We start from the raw sequence: 8889 nt of genomic DNA, 5'->3' as shown, positions 1-8889 counted from the left end.
GCCCAAAGATCATCCAGACTATGACAGGCTATTCAAAATAAGGCCTCTTGAGGAAACGCTCAACTGCCAGTTTAGGAAGGTTCCCTTAGAATAGAGGGAGAATTCAGTCTCGACATGTCAGGAGTAAACAATATTATACTTATGTTTTGGTGAATCCAACATGACATGGTCCAGGGAGTATCGAGGGATACTACTGTTCATGTATTCACGGCCGCCGCACTATAGGAAGTTGTGCCCATATTGCAAGCATAGTATACTTTTTATCCTGGGCCAAATCTCAAGAAGATATTGATACACCTGCTGCTTTCTTGGACAATGTAATTTTAGATATTGATGAAGCTGAATAAACATTAAAAAAAATGTATTTATTTTCTCTTCCCTAAAACCACAAGTTAAAAGTTGAGTTTTCAATTACAGTAGATTAATTTTTTTTATTATTTCATGATCCCCATCAGCCACAATAATGCGCCAGTTACCATTGAAAAGAACATCTTTGATACCCACCATATTTCATTTATGCACGCCGTAGGTATATTTTTCACACTAAATGGGCCATGACCTTTGAATCAAAAAGATGTCGCCGTTTTTCAGACATTTCGTTCGCGAAAAACCACAAATATCTCGACAACACAACCACGAACACAACACTACACCGCTATAGTGCCGCGCTATCTGCCCGCTAGTTTGGAGAACAGGTATGCATTGCCCGCCCCGCCGCCGCGCCGCCACCGCCGCCGCCCCGCTGCCCGCAAAATTCGAGGCAGAGGCCTTAAACCAGGCAAAAAGGAAATGAAACGAATATTTTGACGTTGCAGGATAAAATCGCAAGTTTTTTGCGCAAATTGGAACTTTACCAACGCAGAGTTCAAGCTGGTGATGTGTCAATGTTTACACAACTAAGTGAGAAATTAGTAAATAATAAACAAGAGAAAATCACGTTTGAAAATTCCGTGGTTCAACATTTAACTGCCGTGATAGACTCACTGAAAGCAATATTTTCCGAACATGGACAGTCGTGAGTCCTACTCCTGGATTTTAAGACCATTTCCTACTTGCGTCGATATTTTCAAGGACGAAGATGTGTCAGCGAAAGTAGAGTTTCTCGGGCTGCGTGAGAATAACTCATTGAAAGTTGATTTTCAAAATGATAAACTAAGCACATTTTGGCGAAAAGCAGCTGCAGAATATCCAATTATAGCTGACAGAGCTTTAAAAATGTTGATTCCATTTGCTACAACTTACAGATGTGAAACTGGTTTCTCAACTCTTGTTACATTAAAAACAAAAGCCAGAAACCGTCTGAATGTTGAGCATGACATGAGATGCGCGTTGAGTGAAAAACCGAACCTAATATTGTCAAACTTGCGAATGCAAAGCAATTTCAACCTTCACACTAGTTAACTCCAAGATTTACATATGACTTTACTTTACTAGTTACCTAAACGTGCAATTTCTTAGAATTTAGTTAGATAATAAACATATTTTCGTTCGAATTTGTGTGGTTTTAATTATTTTAAATTGGCTAGGGGTAAACTCAATTCCTTGTTCACAGGGGTAGTGACATTGAAAAGGTTAGGAACCACTGCCTTAGAGCGAGGCCCCATTAGTGCGTTGCGTTGCGCTGCGTTGCGTCGTCGCTGCGTCGTTTTCCATACATTTATCATGACATGTCCCATTAGACCGTTGCGTCGTCGCGCGCGACGTTTCAACGGATCGACGGACAAGAGACGAAGCGGGAGGGAGGGTGATGCGCTGCGTTGTCGGAGCTCCGCTGCGACAAGTGGACAGTGACTAGCAGTGGCTAGAGGAGGAAGCTAGGCGAGCGTAACGACATTTTTTATCTTAACATGAGTGAGCAGGATATTGATATCGATTTTCTCATATCCTTGGTCCAAGAAAGACCCATTATATGGGATAAATCACACGAACATTACAGTGATAAATTTCGTAAAGCGAATGAATGGGTAGCTGTTTGTAAAAAAATATTTCAAGATTACGAGGAGTTGTTATTTATTATAATTGTAAATTCAATACATAAGTTAATTTATATCTTTTTCAACTGCCATGGTAAAGCTCCTTCTGGACTCATAAAGTAATTAGCAAATTGATCTCTGATAAAATTTTCGGCTAATGATTCTTCATTGCTATGGGATCTCAATTGTGGGAACCTACTTATTGCCATATTGTCTTGTTGTTTTAACCCATCGTGTTGTATAACAAAATTGTGTAAAACACAACATGCTTTCGCAATATTAATAGTTAAATCATATGACGTATCAATTGGTCTATGTAAAATGCTTCATTTATTTGCCATGATCCCAAATGCACATTCCACGTATCTACGAGCTCTGCTAAGGCGATAATTATAAACTCTTTGTTTCACATTGAGATTGGATCCGCCGTATGGGCGCATAACATGCTTACTTAAACCAAAAGCTTCATCACCGACGAGTACATAAGGGATTGGTGGCTCGTTATTATGATCATTTCCAAGTGGTTGAGGATCAGGCAATGGTAATTCATTTCTCATTAAAATCTTGTATTGTGTCGAATTTCTAAAAATAGTAGAATCACTTTCCTTACCATATGCACCCACGTCGACAAAAACAAACTTATAATTTGAGTTAACAACCGCCAGCAAAACAATTGAAAAATAATTATTATAATTATAAAACAGAGAGCCACTTTTGTCTGGTTTTATTAAACGTATATGTTTCCCATCGATTGCCCCGAAGCAATGAGGAAAGTTAGCTTTGAGATCAAAATCTAATCCAATATTTTGTAGTTTTTCTACTGCTTTCTATAGCTTGACAAACTGACGAAATAGTTCTAGAAATTGTTGCTCTCCCACGTTTAAGTTTGAAATGCAAGTCGTTTATCGAATTTCCGCTGCCTAAGTACCTGAAATAGAAACACAAAAAATAAACAGGGTGGCCCATTTAGATTGGTCAGTGTAGACAAGTTAGGTACTTACCATTATTTTCTTTCCTTGCAGGAAAAGAAAAATGAAAAAATATCATTATAACAATCAGTTGCTGTTTTTGATGAAAGTTGCCCAAAATAAAACTGACAGTAGCCTTGAAATGGTGTCTGAAGACACGGAACGAAATGAAAAGACAGCATCATCTTCTCCATTTCCTACAAAAGAAATGTCCTCGTTACCCCCAGGTCCTTCTCGCTACGTGCCGTAAGAGATCAAACCAAGCAATAGATGATTTCGAGGCGCAAGCATTAGAAGCGTTGCAAGAGAAAGAAAACCGCCACTTATCATTTTTCAAAGGAATTTTGCCTTTTTTTAACAGCTTTACGGAATTACAAACTTTGAAGAAAGAAAGAAAGAAAATATATTTATTTGTGCTAAAAAAAAACCGCATACACAAAAACAAATAAATTAAAATAGAAAATAGAAGGGGGAAAATATGCGTCATATTAACACAAAACGGCCGATGCTCAGCATAATGCTGAGACCCTACACAAGTCAGAGCCCCAGCGCTGATTTTCAGCACCAGCCGATGCTGACGTATAACGGCTATAGCCGGCTAACGGTGACATCACTAATTAATAAAGATAAGAAAAAGCTGGAATATAATTATATACACACTAATTATAAAATTAAAATGTTTGTAGTGTAAAAAAAAAACAGTGGTGACATTCTAAATACAAAATATTTACTAATTTATCAATTTTTTTTTTATCTGTACCACTCACCTGTCATAACATGTGTTGTCATGCCAAATTTCGTTTATGGTCTGGTGATGCAATCACATGAGTAACATGGCGGCGCTTATTATTATAAATTATTATGTAATGTGGATTAGCGATTATCTTACCATAAAAAAGCTTTGGTGGTGTATGTGTTTATGTGGTGCGTTATTGGGTGGATTCGTTTTAAGTGGATATATGTATAGGGCAGTGTGGGATCGAGCTAGGATAAAACAAGTGCATATGTTGGTGACTGTAAATAAAGTGGTAAGTTTAAAGTTATAAATTAAATCCTGAGGCATAATACACAATATGATATTCAATGAATGAAATATATAAACATGAAGCGCTTAAATTCAATTAAAATTACACCCTAACAAATTAAAATATTGGTACTGACAATAACAATGACATTCCAAAGCAAAGTTATAAATATCATTACCGAAATTCGGTTCGGGGAACAGTCTCAATCAACATCATGGCAGTCACGCGGATATCAAACCGGACAACAGTATCAAGCAACACCATTGCAGTCACGTCGATATCAAACTGGACAACATGCCCAGTGACCATCACCATTGTCGTATCGAACAGATGAATTCGAAGCTACCTACTCAACCAACACTACGATTCATAATTTTACTGATGATAGTCAAGAAGAAGATTATAACTTTGCTTTGTTGCCTAAAGCTGAGTATAGACTACAACATTTACTTGTAACAGAACAACGAACAAAACTGGAAGGGCCGTCTAATTTTCAAGCAAGCACAGGCTGGTTAAAACGATTTAAGTCGAGACATGGCATTCGTGAGCTTCAAATACAAGGAGAAAAACTATCTGCTGATTCATCAGCAGCTGAATCATTCAAAATCAAACTAAGGGATATAATGAACCAAGAAAAAGACGCTTTAGAAAACGTTTACAATGCAGACGAAACCGGGCTTAATTGGAAAGCTTTGCCGCGAAAAACTCTTGCTTCACGTCGTGAATTAGCAGCACCTGGTCCTAAAATAAGCAAGGATCGTATCACTGCCTTAGCATGCGCTAATGCTACTGGCAGCCACCGACTGCCCATGCTTGTAATTGGTAAAAGTAAGAAACCACGTTGTTTCAAGCACGTTAATATGTCTGTCATGCCTGTCGTTTATACTTCGCAAAGGAGTGCTTGGATGGATAGTACAATTTTCATGGAATGGTTTACAGAAACTTTTATACCCTCTGTAAAAACCCACCAATTAAAAGAGAGAAAACATCACTGCTTCTTGATAACGCCCCAACTCATCCATCATGTGACGTCCTAAATGAAAAGACGAGTTTATAAAAGTAATGTTTCTTCCACCAAACGTGACTTCATTATTACAGCCCATGGATCAAGGCGTTATTGAGACTTTCAAACGGTATTATAGAAAAGAATTGTTACGTAAGTTACTTTTAGAAAAAGAAGATGATGGAGAAGAAAGCCTGATAAGAAATCATAAAAAGATTGATTTAAAAGACTCGTCCTATATGATAGGAGCAGCATGGGACAGTGAAAAGAACAGAACTTGAAAAAAGCGTGGAACGAAGTTTTGGGTATTGGGGAAGATCCTGAAATTGGATGTGTAAATGAGAAACACGAAGATGTATCTGAAATGATAGATATGCTAAAAAATCTCGATTGCCACGAATGTGATGAAGAACAGTTTCAAGAATGGATGGATATTGACGATGAAGATCCCGGGTACCAAATTATGCAGGATAGCGAAATTTTAGACCTCATGACTAATAAGGCTGACGCCACCACTAGCACCACATCAGCGGCAAGTTCAGATAATGAAAATGAAAACATAATTAGTGCTTCTGAAGCGTTTACTTGCTTAGATATTGCCTTGCGCTGGTTTGAGAGAGCGACCAGTATCAAATATCTGTTCTTAAAAAAATACGTGATCTAGCCGCTCGTAAGCGGGTAGGCTTGCTTCGGCAGACGAAAATTCAAGATTTTTTTAAATGTTAATTGTAATTACATAGTAAAGATTAGTTTTATTACAAATTGTCTGCACTTTTTTTTTGTTTATTTCCTATTTGTCATTAAAGATATTCATAAATGTAAATAATATGGTTTTCATTTACCTGAACGTAAATTCGTATGGCTGAATCAATATACATACATACATAATTACATTAGTTCGATTTTTGTATATTAACAGGTCATACAACTGGTAAAGTTTGGGTGGATACAACGATAGAATCTTCCAAACAAGCCTTTTCAAAAGGTTTAACTACAGGCCTAAAGGGCCCAACCGGCAAAGGTCGACGCCTAATAATTTCCCACATAGGCAGTGATGAAGGATTTTTAGAAGACGGGTTATTAATTTTTGAATCCAAGAAAAATACCGGTGACTATCATGAAGAAATGAACTCAAAGTGTTTCGAGGACTGGCTTAAAACTATTTTGCCAAATTTAAGGCCAAATGCGGTGCTGGTATTAGATAACGCACCGTATCCTTCTAGAAAAGTCGAGCGTATCCCCACTTCAAACTGGCGGAAAGATGATATAATTCAATGGTTGAATGAAAAAAATATTCAATTTCAACCTAGGATGATAAAAGCTGAATTAATAGAGATTGTAAATTCCCACAAATCGAATTACGAACGCTATGCTGTGGAAGAGTTGGCCGCTGAATATGGTGTCACAATCCTGCGGCTGCCCCCTTATCTCTGTGAGCTCAACCCAATAGAGTTAGTTTGGGCTCAAACAAAGGGGTATGTCGCCAGGAACAATAAAACTTTTAAAATAAAAGACGTAAAAAAGTTGTTTGAGGAAGGTGTGAAAGAAGTGACACCTGAAAATTGGCGACAGTGCATCAACCATGCAATAAAAGTCGAAGACAAAATGTGCCAACTCGACCACATCATAGACGAATGTGTGGATTCATTTATAATAAATGTAACTGATTATGAAATCAGTATATTCAGAATCGGAATAACAACCGTTATGAATAAAAACCTATAAAATTACTTGTATTATTCTTACTTTCCATTATTGATTCCTCTGAATCCCCCATCTTTTGTAATAATGTTGTAGTGAGAAGTTTTAATATGCTGGGAAGGTTCATATTTCTAAAATTGTATTATTTAATACGTTATGCTTTAAATATTTACAATAAAAACAACGCTCTGATACCTAATAAAATAAATCATGACTAAACTTCTAAGTCGGTCGATTGTGGAACATCACTATTGTAGTGGGTCACCCTTTTTTGTGAAAGTGACAGTTGCCCCTGTCATTTTACTGACTCGAATTAAAAATCAGACATTACATAAGGTAACTCACTGCCTGCACCTGGCAACTGCTTAGGTCGAGGAATATTTAATTTATCGTACTATTCTTTTCCAAAATTCTGTTTCTTTAAATACTGCTGAATCGCATTCTTTGCCGTAGGCTCCAACATCAATAATAACAAAATTATAGTTTGTGTCTACCACAGCCATTAATACTATTGAGAAATAGTGCTTGTAGTTGAAAAACATTGATCCACTTTCTTCTGGCTTGATGATTCTAATATGTTTTCCGTCAATGGCTCCCAAGCAATGAGGAAAATTTGCATTGGTATCGAAATTTTTTGCTATTGTTAACCATTCGTCTTCCGTTGGTAGTTTCATATAAATTGGAGAAAGGGTTTCCCACAATGCTTCAAATACTTCTTGTACAATACAGCTGATAGTTTTTATACCCATTCTGAAACTGTAATGTAGATCACTAAATGTGTTCCCTGCAGCTAAATATCTGTAACAATTTTTTCTTTTTTGGGCCAAGATATCATAAAAAAATGGAACAATGCAAGAGATAACTGGATGAAATATCACAAAAAAGTTAAGGAATGTAAATCCGGCTCTGGTGCAAAAAGTCTACGAAAATATAAATTCTACGATCAAATGCTCTTTATGTGTAAAATTGTGACTCGCCGAACAACGGAAGCAAGTATTACATCAGAAAAAAACATCACACAATCTCACAACAAAGAAACTGACTCACAAACCAATAATGACCCTACCGCACCAGCCAATACTACCGATTTAACAACAACAAGCAAGAAGAGAAAGACAGACTGTAGCGAAGTTGATCGACAAATGCTTACTTTAATTAAATCAGCTGAAGATGAAGACAAGAGTAAGAGTATGTGTTTTTTCAAAGGTATTGCTCCGATTGTAGACAAGTATAGTGATGACGATTATGTTGAATTCCAATATGAAGTCATTAAAGTTATGAGAAATTTAACTCGGAGAAATCAAGCGTCCATGCAGCAGCGAAATTACAATTACAATATTAATCGAGGCTACACTACGGCTACACCCGACTAAGGGCGTGGACCCATGTTAACGGTGCGGCGCACAATGGGAGATTGGAGGAAAACAGTCCAAATTGGCTGGGTACATATAATTCATTTTTAACTTTAAATACATAAAATAGACACCTAAACTAAGAAAATCCTAATGTGTTCTTTTCAGAAGTCTGTTTATAAAAACGGTTATCGGTTTTGATATCTTAATGAACAGAAAACTGTGCATTTTAGTTGAATTTTTGTCGTTCTTTTGGTAATTATTTATAGCTGCAATTACATTGCTTTGGAAAAACTTTTTTATGTAACATGTATATCACAGTATGTACAAAGTCTAGTTATAACTCATTAGAAAAATTAGCTGCTAATAACTGCGAACTTATGAGTTAGACTAATTAGAACTAACTAGTCGATTTCCCAATAAAAGGACCATTAAGCGTCAATAATTTTTAATGTGGGTAATTAGTTAATTTATGCATTCATAAGCATAAAAAGGGGTAAAATAATATTCCTAAATACATTTCCTATTGTCAATTCAAGGAATTAACATCAATATCAATCATGTCTACGTTCAGCATTTCTTATAAGGAATTAGTTGAAATTTTACTTTTGAGCAATCAAGAAGTGCATAAATGTCTCGAAAATTTAAAAAGCAAGTACCCAAATCTTGTTGACGATGATTTGGAAAAAGTTTATCGCGAACTAAGTCAACATTTTATACCGGCATTTTCAAAAAAGTGTGCCAGAAACAAAACTTCATTTTTTGCGAAAAATGAAGAATGGCTAAAGCTATTGTTTAATTTGCCGGTGTCTACAGCAGTAGCAAGTTCTGAAGAGTGTGAGCCTGGTCTTTCAAAACGAACGCGAA

This window comes from Trichoplusia ni, unplaced genomic scaffold (assembly GCF_003590095.1).
Source record: "Trichoplusia ni isolate ovarian cell line Hi5 unplaced genomic scaffold, tn1 tig00001362, whole genome shotgun sequence".
Lineage (NCBI taxonomy): Eukaryota > Metazoa > Arthropoda > Insecta > Lepidoptera > Noctuidae > Trichoplusia > Trichoplusia ni.
Note: the sequence above shows the minus strand (reverse complement) of the source record.